Source organism: Arachis stenosperma, chromosome 5, assembly GCF_014773155.1.
Source record: "Arachis stenosperma cultivar V10309 chromosome 5, arast.V10309.gnm1.PFL2, whole genome shotgun sequence".
NCBI classification, from domain to species: domain Eukaryota; kingdom Viridiplantae; phylum Streptophyta; class Magnoliopsida; order Fabales; family Fabaceae; genus Arachis; species Arachis stenosperma.
This window is the reverse complement of record NC_080381.1, coordinates 9,520,597-9,534,662: the sequence shown is the minus strand read 5'-3', so window position 1 is coordinate 9,534,662 and position 14,066 is coordinate 9,520,597. Positions and strand designations below refer to the sequence as shown.

At 30.1% G+C, this 14,066-nt stretch overlaps 1 pseudogene; it reads left to right on the top strand.

Annotated features, from left to right (window-relative positions):
- The first annotated feature begins 6,766 nt into the window (after window positions 1–6,766).
- LOC130980379 (uncharacterized) lies at window positions 6,767–9,123 on the top strand (annotated as a pseudogene).
- The last annotated feature ends 4,943 nt before the right edge of the window (window positions 9,124–14,066 follow it).

Genomic DNA, 14,066 nt, shown 5'->3' with positions numbered 1-14,066 from the left:
AATTTTAATTCTATAATGGCATAGAGAAAAGAGAAAGGTTAGATTTTAGAGTTTTAAAATATATAGTAGAAATATTTTAAGTCATTTTCTATAATAGGAGTATTACAATCATTTTTATAAAAAATATTAATTTAAATCGGTTTAAGATTTGGTTAATCAATTTTTCGGTTAAACCGATTTATTTCATCTAATTTTGATAAAAATAATACAGTTTGATCGATTATATAGGTCGAATATTAATTACTAAAAAACATCTTTAAAAAAAGATGTTTTAAACGTCTTTATGTGAGCGACTCCTAAATCTTAAAAATGGAACACAATCCATTCATAACGTTTGCAATGGGAATTCCAATTCTATTCTTCACGATTTTAAAGTGGGTTCGGGTTTTGAAGAATCCAATAAAATTCGCTGGAGTATCATTGATGAATGATGGGGTCAGGATTATTGTTGCTATTAGAATATATTAGAATTAATTAGTATTGATTAGAATTATTTAAATATATTAAATAATATTAATTGATTTAATTGATGTTAATTATATTTATCTGTTTTATTAATTTATGTATTTTTTTATTAAGTTGTTTCAAGTAAGTTTTATATTTAAGTTGTTACTTGAGTTTGAAGAGAGATATTAGAAAATAATTAGCATCAGTTAGATCAATTAATATTATTTAACATATCTAAATAATTCTAATCAATACTAATTAATCCTAATATATTCTAACAGTCACTACACCAGAGGCTCTCATGGCATAGATTAATTCCACAATTTTCACCTTTGAGTATACATGCATCACTGCAACTCTCAACGGGCCCATGAGCTTCACAGTGGTTCTCATTAGAGTCAAAGGAGGGAGGATACCGAAAAAGACGGTGCCGAAGTTATCATGACTGAGAGGAGAAGGAGTTGGTGGTGCGACGAAGGAGTGAATAGGGAAGACGTTGGGAAGGTTTGTTGTTGTCACCGACGGTGGAGATATAAAAAGAGTAGTGCACTTGCGATGGTAGAGGAAAAGAACGAAGAAGTAGAGAGATGGTGGTGGTGGTGGTGAGGGGGATTCGGTATTAATTTTTAGAAGTCCAATATAAAAAGCAACAATGAGAGGAACTGACAAGAGTTTGAGAAGCTGACAGTTAATAATGAAATTAAAGACTGTAATTAAATTGAATAAAATAAAAAGAAAAAGATAAAGAAAATTATGAAAAAATTTCTATAGTAAAAATTATAACAAAAAGATCCCATTAAAATAAAATATTAAAAAAAAGGATAGATAGGTATTTGACTTTTTAATTTATAGATATTTAAATTTTAAAAAATTTAAAAATACATTTAAATTTTTGATATTTTAAAAATATGGACATATCAATCTCTCATGTAGTCGTGTTCACTTTGATCTGTTAAACTTAACAAAAAAATTAAACGTGATACTCGTTATACTGATCTGATTGATACGGATGCACACCTAAGAGAATTTTTAAAATAGGACAAATTAGACCAAGAAATCGATATATTCAAATTTTGAAGAGAAAAAGTCAAAAATGAATTTGTCAATTTCTCTAAAATATTTTGTTTTGGTCAATTTAACTTACCAATAAGCAAAATCACTTTTAGGCATTTCACTGATACAAAATAGATGCGGCTCATCAAATTTGTGCCCCACTAGGCCACTATATTAAGGAATGGATCCTTTCTATTTTTTTTAATAATTAAGAGAGTAAAGTGTAATTTTTTATTATTAATTTTATAAATAGACTAAAAAATGAAAGAATATATAATAAAAGATTAAAAATCACACTTTACTCTCAATTTTTTTTTAACAATTGAGAGGATAATGATATAGGTGGCTTTCACCAAAAGCTTACAACTGAAAACTCTTTCTTGTTGTAGTGTAGATATCCTGTTTTTTTTTTTCCACACGAACTGAAGAACTCTTCATTGTTAATAGGCTCAAATTGCCCAAACCAAAGCCACAAAAGGTACGATAATTGAGTGATTGCAATTCATTGGTTAACCCCTTGGACTTTTCTGACTTTATTTTGCTACCTGGGGACAATATGGGTTAAGGCCTAATACTCACGGGTTTTAAAAACTTTTCCACATATGCAATGGGCCGAATAAATAAACCAATACATATCATGCATCATTTTATCATTTCTCTCAAGATTCAATAAACTGTGCATATTACTTTCGTTTTCAAAAGATATTTCGTATAGAATAAAGTATATGTTGCGTTAAGAATTGAATATTAACTCTTGTTATGATATAAATATGATTGATATTTTAATATTTTAACTTATTTTTATGAGCAATGTAAAAATTTATTAAAAAGCAATCAAGGAACACAATAAAACAATTTATAATTCGTACAATACAACTCATGATTATTAACAATTATATGTAAAAATTCGATTGTCCTTTATTTGAAGTTATTGCACATTGCAATCAAGATAAATAAAAAAGATATTTATATTCAATTAATGACTATCTCCTTGACGGGTGCAATGACTAATACAACAAAATAAAAAAATAATTCTTCAATTGAAGAAGAGATCGATCAAACTGCTATATATGAAGAAATCAACCATGAAAGAAGCAATAATTCGAAATACAAACACAGCTTTTGCGAATATAGTTTTATTCCTTGATATTATATGTGTTCAATTTTTTTATTATCTAAAATTAAGTTCATCACATTGAGAGATACAGAAAATAAAGAGAGTTAATCCACACAAAAATTATTTATATTTTTGTTTGAGTGATTGTGTTCGAAAGCATATTGAGATTAGAGTGTAATTGGTTTCACTTATCTAAGTTAGATTAGCACTTAAAAGTTATTAAGTTTGAATTATTTTAGGTGAATTATAAGAATATTGATGGTAATCAGTAGTAGTTAAGAAAATGAGGATTGAATCTTAGTCCCTTTTTAATGAGTATTACTTTATGCTTTTTTAGATAATTTCAGGAGATATTTTTACTTTTTTTTTCATAACCAGTTAAGAGACTTTTTCTTTTTGTCTTGTAACTAGTTAGGAGATATTTTTCAGTTTTATTTCCTATGCAACGGAATCAGAAATGGAGTTGAAGAGAGAGAGAGAGAGAGAGAGAGAGAGAGAGAGAGAGAGAGAGAGAGAGAGAGAGAGAGAGAGAGAGAGAGAGAGAGAGAGAGAGAGAGAGAGAGAGAGAGAGAGAGAGAGAGAGAGAGAATCACACCCAAAAATATCCTAGTTCACCTGCTAAGTGCAATGCAACCTACATCCAGTCTCCATCACAACAGTGACGGAATTTCACTATAATCAATTGATTACATACACCAATTCTTTCCTAGAAACTACCCATTCCTATATGGGATAAGTCCAGATTCTATCCCCAAAACTGAACTTGACTTAGACAACTGGCAAGCTTTCAACTGCTAAGTGCTAACCTAACTTATAAGGAAATTCCCACATGATCATAAAACACAACATAGATGTACAAAGGAACTCTTAGACATTTATGACTTTTTCTTTAATTTTGCACTCTCTGTCTTTTTTCTCTCACTGGCTTTTTCTTAAAAACATCACTCTATTTGCCTTTTTCACTATGAGACTCAAACAGACAAAACTAAAGAAAAGAAAACTAAATGAAACACATTGAAGGAGAAGAACTTCTATTAGTTTAGAGTAGCTATGAGAACTCTGTGCTTACTCTCCTTGTTTTAATCCTTGGCCGTTCACCCTTATTATAGAAGGAGAAGTTTCCAAAATTGAAACCAGTTCAACCAAGCCACCTTCTTCAATATAAAGGCCAGTTCGGATAGAGAGAAGAGAGAGGAAAAATCAAAAACAAATCAACATGCATGTACCTCTCTCTCATCCCTTGCCATCAAGCTTCATCAATCTAAGCCTTTCATCTTGACTTTGTCCCAAAAAAAAATTCTGACCCTTGATGAACTCTTGATTCTTGACGGTTTTATTTGTTCCATTTTTGCTTCTTCCTTTACGTGGCTATAGTAGCTATCTTCTGTCTTGGATGAACAAAAGTGGAAACGAGCTTCACCACAGAGATCTTCTTCTCTGACCGAGACCAATTGCTTCTACTTTTGGCATGAAGATCTTAAAACTTCTTCTTCACATCTTGCCTTTAGTGGCAAAAATTTTAGCCACGCTATGCTTTAGATCTTCTTTTTTCAAAGGCCATCTTTACTCTAGTCTTTTTCCTTTTTCATAGCTTTTTTGCTTTTCTGATAACTTCTTCTTTCTTTCTTCCTGTATGACATGACCGTATGCGAAGAGAGAGGGGAGAGAAAAGAGAGAAAAAGCTTTGGATGCAATGAATGAAATTAGAACAAATTAAATCTCACTTCCATTTTCCTATGCATAGTAACGTATGGAACAGTAAATGCCATCAAATCACTTTTAATTTCCTTTTTTCAGTTACCAAAGCAAGTAATTAAATCAATTGAATTTTGAATTCCATTCCACAAGAAAAGTAGGTAACCGAACCAAGCATGCTTCAATTCCTTTCTTTCTTCTTCAATTTTGGACCAACAAATTGTTGAATCAAAAGGAATTTGTTTTTGGGCTTCACATTAGTTTCATGGCCCAATAAATATTTGCTTATGCAAAAAATAATTCAGTCACTTTATTTGAAATTATTTTTGCACCAAAATTAAATACTTTCTCATCAAATTGGATTTATGTGACTTTTGGCCCAATAAATAAAAATTTTCATATTCATCAAAATTATTAAACAACTAATTAAAATAAAAAATCAAATTAATAACTTTATAATTAATATTTTTAATAATATTTGATCATGATCATATTTTAAGTTTTTTAAACTCATCTCTTAAAATTTATATTTGTAATTTTTTATTATAGTAAAAATGCTATCATTATTTATAATAGAGACCGAATGTAGTCATAATATTGTATTTCGTAATCAAACAAAGACATATGACTATGTCATATATTTCCTATTTCGAGGCAAAACAAAAAGTAAACTAATCTCCTATTTTGCGGGTTTTATACAATTATTTTTTTAATTTTTGAAAGTAAGATTTTTATTCGAATTTTTTTTTCAATTCAATTAAAAACTTTAATTTTAGTATATTTTTTATTCTTAATTATTTTTAAAAATTTGAAATAAAAAAATATGATTTGCCCTAACTAATATACTTATATACATATTGAAGTTCAGTTCACAATTTTATTGTCTTGTGATGTTTTAACATATTTATTATTACTAGTGTATTAATAGATACTAATATGATTATTGATTTATTCTTTTATTTGTTAAATGCGTATAAAAATAATAAAGATTGAATTAGTTAAGATGAAAATAATTTATAATTCAACTAAAAAGTCTGGAATTCAAATCTTAAAAATAATTTTTTTATAAATTATATAATAAAAAATATATAAAAAAAACTTAAACACCGACCCTTCAATATCCTCGTTATACATACTTACATAGTATATAAGGCTGCGTTTGTTTATGGTGGACAGGACACAAAGACATAGACAATACATATGTAAAACGTGTTTGGATAGAGAGACATGGACAGTGGACACAATGTCTCTGAGACACTTTTTTTTATTTTTGTGTCCACTTTTAAATGAAGGACACTGGTGGACACGGAAATAAGAAGGTGGACACGGAATTTTTAATGAAAATTTTTTTCCTTTTTGCCCATAGTAATTTTTCATTATTCCCCAATTACCCCCTTTTATTATCTTGTGAAAAACCTAACCTAAGGTTTCTGTCGTCGTTTCCAATACTCTCTCTTCTCTTGCTCTCTGTTTCTACTCTTGATCTTCTTGTTGTGAAAAATCTAACCTAAACTTTTCTGCCGGCGTTTCCAGGTACTCTCTCTTCTTCTTGATCTCTCTTTCTACTGTTGATCTTCTTCTTGCTCTTTCTGTCGTGATTTTGTACTTCGTTCTGTTCTTCCTCTTCCTTCACTTCTTTCACAATAATATCTTCTTCTTGTTCTCTGTTTCTGTCTCTCTTTCTTCTTCTTCTTTCTGATTCTGTATCTTCTTTTTTGTTTCCGATTCTTGTCTTGTTTTTTTTTTATCTTCTTCTCTTTTCTGGTTTTTCATCTTCTTATCTTTCTTATTAATTTTTTTTGCAGTTAATCTAATACCAATATTTCTAATAGCCAATTACCGCTTGTTCCTGTTACAATTTTTGGAAGACTGTTCTTCTCTTTATCGGTCACATAACCAGGTATTACTTTGCATCTCTCCTTATTGCTTCTTATTTTTGTTTTTTTTTTCTATTCAAAAGAATTTCGTTCTGCTTTATTTTCATTTTTTTTTGTTTTTAATTTTTTTATGATTTTTCAATCTGAAAATCATATAAAAATAAGAGCTACATTATTTTTATGATTTTTTTGTCTCTTATTATTAGTTTGAACTAAAAATTAATATAATTAGTGAGTTTTGTTGCTGTTGCTCTTATGGCTGCTGTGTTTATTGTTGCTGATAATTTTTAGAATGTGTTAATTATATAAGTTATTTTTTATGTGTTGTTTAGGAAAGAATGGAACCATCGGATCGCTCTGAGCAATTTAGACGATTTATTTTTTTTATTTTATGATTCAGGCTGAGCTTGAAGTAGTAACGATATTAGTTTTGATGTTTGTATTTTTATATTTGAGAAAAAGGAGAAGAGGACATTTGTTGATTAGGACTAGAGAAATTAATACTAATCCCTTAAGACGGAATGTATTAAACCGCTTAATAGGAGGGGGCGATAGAAATTGTATTTGGGAATTAAGGATGAGCGTAGATGCATTAGGAAGATTGTGTGAGTTACTAAAAGTTCAAGGTGGATTAAGAGATGAATGTCGTGTAAGTATACCTGAACAAGTGATTACGTTTTTAATAATACTAGCTCATCATAAAAAGAATCACACGCTTCAAGTTAGATTTTATAGGTCAGGAGAAACAATAAGTAGGTATTTCAATAAGGTGTTATCCTCGGTCATACGTGTCCAAAGTCTATTGTTTGCAAAAGCTGTTCCTGTTCCAGATGACTGCATAGATCCCAGATGAAAATGGTTTAAGGTAAATTTAGTAAATAATTGAGGTAGTAGTTTTGTATAATCTATAATTTTGTCTAGAATTAGTCTTGACACTTCAATTTCTTTGGTTTAGGGTTGTCTAGGAGCATTAGATGGAACATATATAGATGTGACTGTCCCTGAAAAAGATAAATCAAGATACCGAACAAGAAAAGGTAAGATATCAACTAATGTCCTAGGCGTATGCAATCGAGATATGAACTTTGTGTACGTACTTAGTGGATGGAAAGGATCCGCTTCGGATTCAAGAATCCTTAGAGATGCCATTTCACGTCGTAATAACCTCAAGATACCAATTGGTATGTAAGTATTAATTTTTGGGTAACATAAACATTTCAATGTTTTTAGCTCATTTAAATTCCATAGTCCTCATAATGTATCTCTTTCGATTTATAGGAAATTATTATTTAGTAGATGCGGGTTATACTAACTGCAAGGGATTTCTAGCACCATATAGGCATACTCGATACCACGTTCAAGAATGGGCTCATGGTAGAAATGCTCCTAGGAATTTTCGAGAATATTTTAACAAGAAGCACTCTTCGGCTAGAAACATTATTGAGCGCTGTTTTGGTTTATTGAAGAAGAGATGGGCAATTTTGAGGAGTCCTTGTTTCTACAAAATTAAGACACAAAATAAAATAATTATTGCTTGTTGTCTACTGCAAAACTTTATTCGGTTTAATATGGAATTCGACCCTGAAGAGGACACACTTCTAGAAGAGGAGCAAATGCTTATTGGAGATGATCATGGTGGTAATGAAGATGGCGATGATGACATGATTGAGAGCATAGAGGGCAGCAACGATTGGACTGCTTGGCGAGACAATTTAGCAAACGAAATGTACAATGATTGGATGAATTTCCGAATCAATTAGTTAATTTATTTGTTAAATGTGTGTTTTATTAGAATCTTTCAATTTCTTTGGTTGGATATTTGTTGTAAGAGCTAATTGTAAAACTTTAATTATGTGAATTACATGTAGCACTTTATTAAATGTATTATATTTTATGAGTTATTACAATGAATACATTATGTATATCTTAAATGTTTACTTGAATTTTGATTGAGTTAATCTAGATTATAGGGACAAATGGACAGACATGTCTGGACTGACGAAGAGACAGAAGCATTTGTCGGTTTTATGGAGGAGCTTGTCATTGAAGGCAGAAGAGCTGATGCGGGTCAGTTTAGACCTGGTTCTTTTGAAAAGCTTACGGCAAAAATGAATGAGAAATTTTCAGGTGGTAGTTTTCAAATAAGCCATTGCAAGAACAAAGTTAAAAGGCTAAAAGAAAAGTATCAATTTGCAGCTGACATGGCAGCCTGTAGCGGTTTTGGATGGAATGATGTGAAGCAATGTGTGGTTGTGGATAACAAAGAGATCCTAGCTGCATATTTGAAGGTTGGTTTACTAGATTGAATTTACTAAATTATTTATATTTTGTGCAACATGTATTTTTGTCCTTTTATGATATTTTTGTAATTCCTTTCCCTAGAAACAAGGACAAAGGTTGTATACTCCAGGAAAGCCCTTTCCTCTGTATCCGCGTTTGGAGAAAATATTTTGTAAAGAAAGAGCAAGTGGATTGGATGCTGTAAGTGGCAATGACGCTGAAGAAGAAGTCCAAAAAGATGGAGATGAAGAAATGGATGACGAAGAATTTTTTATGTTCAATTCAACTCAGGATTTCAGTGAATCTGTTCCCCAACAATCTAACTCTGTGGCTTCATCCTCTGAGAGAAAACAAGGAAAGAAGCCACATTCATCTAAGGTGACGAAGGACACCAACATGATGAAGGAGCTAACTGAGACCTTAAAATATGTGTTTGATCAACATGGAAAACATTTGGATGCATTTGCTCAGGCTATGATAAACACTCATGAAGGAAAAAAGGTTGGTGACATGCTTAGCGAGCTTGGCTTCACAGATGATGAAATTATTTCGATTGCACTCAAGTTCTCTACAAATCCTCAACTGGAGAAAACCTTTTGGTCACTAGGACATACTCAGAAAGTTAGATTTGTTAGAGCTATATTGTATAGTTAGAGTTAGAGTTAATCTCTTCTCAATAAACAAATGACTGAAATTAGTATTATGTTTATGTTTAATTTGTGTGTTAGGATGTGACATGTGATACATTTATTAGTTATGTGGTTCTAATTTGTATTTTGCAATGAGTTTTTATTAGTGCAGACTTTTAATGCAGAATTTGACTTTATGTTAGTGCATAATTTAGGATTTTATTTTAATTTTGCATTGAGTTTATAGTGTAGAATGTTGATGCAGATGGAGATTGATTTGTTATTGCATTGAGTTGTTATTAGTGAAGTTTTTTAATGCAGAATTTGACTTTATGTTTGTGCAGAATCTAGAATTTTGTGTCCTTTTTTCATTGAGTTTTTAGTGTAGAATGTTGATGCAGATGGAGATTGATTTGTTATTGCATTGAGTTGTTATTAGTGCAGTTTCTTAATGCAGATTTTGACTTTATGTTTGTGCAGAATTCAGGATTTTGTATCCTTTTTGCATTGAGTTTATAGTGTAGAATGTTAATGCAGATGGAGATTGATTTGTTATTGCATTGAGTTGTTATTAGTGCAGTTTTTTAATGCAGATTTTTATTAGTGCAGATTGATTTGTTATTGAGTTTTTATTAGAGAGATTGCTTTGTTAGTGCAGATTGAGTTTTTATTAGTTGCTTTTTTGTCTCACTAAAGAGAATACTAATCCATGCTTCCAAAGCAAGGCAAGGATACTTTCTTCTTTCACATTTTGACTAAATTAAACAAGAAAGTTAAAAAAAAAGTGTGAATACCTATATCACAATTATCCTGAAGGGAAAATTGAGACGCACTTGCCAAAATCTTAACAGCAATGATAGTTCAGCTTACAAATTAACCTTACAATACCCTACAGCACCATTGTGCATTTGTTCTTCAATGAATAACCGTATCATTAAAAACCAAAAAGGACTATTATGAATTCAAATTGACAAGACTTAAATAGCTACATCGGAGAATCGCCACAGAAAGCATGATCACAGGTATTAAGTGCTAGAAATAAGGAACAATCCCAATGATCAAGGTGGTTGCGGCAATGGCGGCACAAGTAGGAACACTGAGACCTCCAGGACCAACAATGTCTTTGATTTCGGAATGTTCCAGATTATGCTTGTGTTTCATCTGCCACACAGAAACATATGAAATAGACATATGCATTAGAATTAGAATTAGAATTAAGAAGAAAAAAAAATGAGATACAGAAAGACTCACAGCTTTTTCAATTGATTCAAGCCTTTGTTCAACCTTTTCATCATGGAAATGGCGCAATGAATACCCTAAAACAAGAAATTAACCAATCTTACAATCATTGAACCCAATCAAATAATCAAATCAGATGATATGAATGGAAAGCACTGAGAAATGAAGAGACCGATCCAAGCAGTGGCAACGGAGGCAATGGAAGTCCCAACCGTGAAGACCATGCGGTGCCTCTCGAACGCATCCTGAAAAAAACAAGAAACACAAAACGACAATTGAAGAAGCAAAAACGACAATCAAAATGAATATAGAGAGAGAGAGAGAGTGAAAAATTGACATTGGTGAGGAAGAAGGCGTTGTTAACGGAAAACGAGTTGGAAGCGGCGCAAGAAACAGGCAACGTCGTGGAGAAGAGGAAGAGTTAGGGTGGCAGCCAAGGAGTGCAACACAGAGACAGAGACAGTGAAAGGTGGGTATAAAAATTAAAATTAGATGGGCCTATTTTAGTAATTTTACATTATATTTTAGTCTTGTTTATATGTATCCAAACAGAATACTAGACATTACATTAGTGTCTTGTCCATTGTATCCAAACACAATACATAAAGAGTAATTTTTAGTGTCTCTGTCTCAATGTCTCTGTCTCAATGTCATGTCTTGTCCTGTTTACAAAAACAAACGCAGCCTAAATTATGCGACGACGGTTACTAAGTTAAAATAATGAGATGCGAAGTGAACATTAGTATGGAAATGCCAATTGTGTACGTACTCCCCTTTGATTCAAAATAACTAGGGTTTTATTTTTTGTTGGTATATTAAAAATATTGTATTTAACTATATTAATTTCTAATATATAATAGTCAATCTTTTGACTCACTATTATATATATGGATCACAAATTATAAACAGTTCATCGACCTGCCATTAATTTAATTCAATATTATTATTATTATTATTATTATTATTATTATTATTATTATTATTGGTGTCTAGTCATGTTATTAGTAGTATCACCATCAGCATCTTCGAATATCCCCTTCCTAATTCTTTTTTCAGTAAAAATGAGACAAAGGAGAAGGGAAAAAGTTAAAAAGTATGTCTTCCTAACTAATATAAAACAATAAAGCCGTCAATACCATCAACATATTCTGAGTGCTACAAGAATCTTGTAAAGTGATAAGTAATATTCAAATTTAATTTGTATCGAGATATTGATATTGCTAGTTAAGTATAGTACGACGAATAAAAGTAAAAAATAATATTAAAAAATAGTTCAAGTATAGTCTCCTTTATGGCCGTACATAGCGCATGCTGCTGCAAGTTGCAAATAAAATTGTAATTATTTTTCTCTTCTTCGGTAAACTAAAAAATTAATAGTTTTTATAAGTTGAAGTCACGAGTGTGTGTCGTTAATAAGCTACATACAAGTTACAACGAAACCCTAGCTAATAATAGAAACAAAAATACTGTTTCTGCCACTAAAATCAGTCACTAATATATTTGTATATAAATATATGTGTGATTTAATTTATTTTTAATGTGTTTATATTTTATCATATATTATACTGATAACTGATTTTAGTGTACACGTTATATAACTCTAATAGAAAATATTTTCTATTTGAAGAAACCTATAAAAGTGAAAACAGCTAGCCAAGCACTTTGGAGAGCCGTCTTTTGATCATTCACATGTGGGGGTTGGATTCTACAGGTGTTAGGTTTATGCTTAAACTATATCGATAACCGCCATTAGAGAGGGAAAATTTATTTAAGGGCATCTACCCCAACTTGTACTACATTTTGTGGCCTCTCATGTCTCATCCTCAAAATGTGTAACTGCTTCATTCTTCAATTAGTGGATTCATCACTGGCACTAATTTGCCTCTCATCATGTTCATCGGACATAATTTATTTCTCCTCAACCTAACTTGATTTCGTTCATTAATTTATTTCCATCCAATAAAATAGACTCTCTGCAACGATTTACTATAATTTATATGCAAATGATAAAGCTAAGATTTATAGTTTTCTAAAAGAATGCGTAGAGAAAATTAATTTTAATTAATTAATATTAAGTAATTTTTTATTATAATTTTTTAAAATTTAGGATTTGACATTATCAAGATTTAGAGTTTAAAATTTAAAATTAAAATTTATAATAATTTAAAATTTAAAAAAATTAACATTTTAATTAAATTCTTTGTCAAAACAAAAATACGATTTATGTATAAATATATGTATTATTTAATTTATTTTTAATATATATTTTATATTTTAACATATTTTGTAATATATTTTATGAGATAATACTCAATTTAGTCCTTCAATTGATATGTAAATCTCAATTTAGTTCTTAAAATTTCAGTCGCATCTATTTAATCTTTAAACTTTGCAAATATGATTCATGTTAGTCTCTAGGCTAATTTTTGACGCATAAACATTAACGGAACGTTGACGTAGGCAGTCGAATGCTACGTTGACTCTATAAAATATGATATTTTTTGTTTTGGCACTCCAATAGTCCAAAAAAACATCATAAATAGTATTTATTAAAATTTTTTCTTCTAAAACAAGTAATCCGACATATTTTTGAACTATTTAAGCGCCAAAATCATAACAACGTGGTTTTATAAGTTCCAGTATGATATTTGATTATCTATGTCAATGTTTCATTAACGTTTTTGTGCCGAAAATTGTCCAAGGAACTAATGTGAATCACGTTTACAAAGTTTGAAGATTAAAAAAAAGCAATTGAAACTTTGAGAATTAAATTGAGATTCGTGTATAAATTTAGGGACCAAATTGAATATTAACTTTATATTTTATACTAGTGGCCAATTTTGATTTACACTTAACGTGATTATTACTAGAATTGTATTGGCTATTGCTTTTAGAATCCATAGCAAAAACACAATAAATATTATTTTTGATGTATATGGTTGATATTTGTCTCCTATATATGTCATGCATTCTTTCTAAGTCAAATAATGTTAGTTTTATTTGAACAGAATCATAAAATTAATATGATGAATTTATTGATTAATATTTTGATTTTATGATAACGTTGTTTCATTTTTGTACGCTAATCTACCATTATAAAAAAAATCTGATATTTTTTTTCACTTTTATTAATAGTTATATCTTTTAACTTGTTACTAGCAATCACTTTGGTCGAATATCCATTCCTTACTCGTGTATGCTGCTTTTGTATTTACTTTATTTCTCCCTTTTGTTTCTTACCTAATTAATGAGCTGCTATAATAGATTTAAGAGTAGAAAAAGAAAAAAGGATAGACAAGAGGGAATTGATGTGAATCCGTCACTAAAATTCAGCAATAATTCCCACACACAACACGAGAATTAGAGGATGTGCCACTTGCATTGAGACATATAATGATAGTTATGAGGAGATTGAAATTAAAGGTCCATTGCCATCACGAAGGATTCGATCTTTTTAATTTGATCCCTTCATTTTGATAACGCAAATAAACTTTGATGGTTCGGTGTAAAATAGTTTTACATGTACATCTAATAATGTAATGTCTTATCAATAAAAATAATTATTTTCATATTATAAAAAAATATTTTATATTATCAGTACATCAAAATTAAATTCTTATTATAACAGCATTAGATGAATATTTTCTTCTGTTCTTTGTGTTTGATATTAGTGTTCAAGAAATATTTTTTACAACTTTGAGATACAGAAATCTTAGTTCCTTGATTATT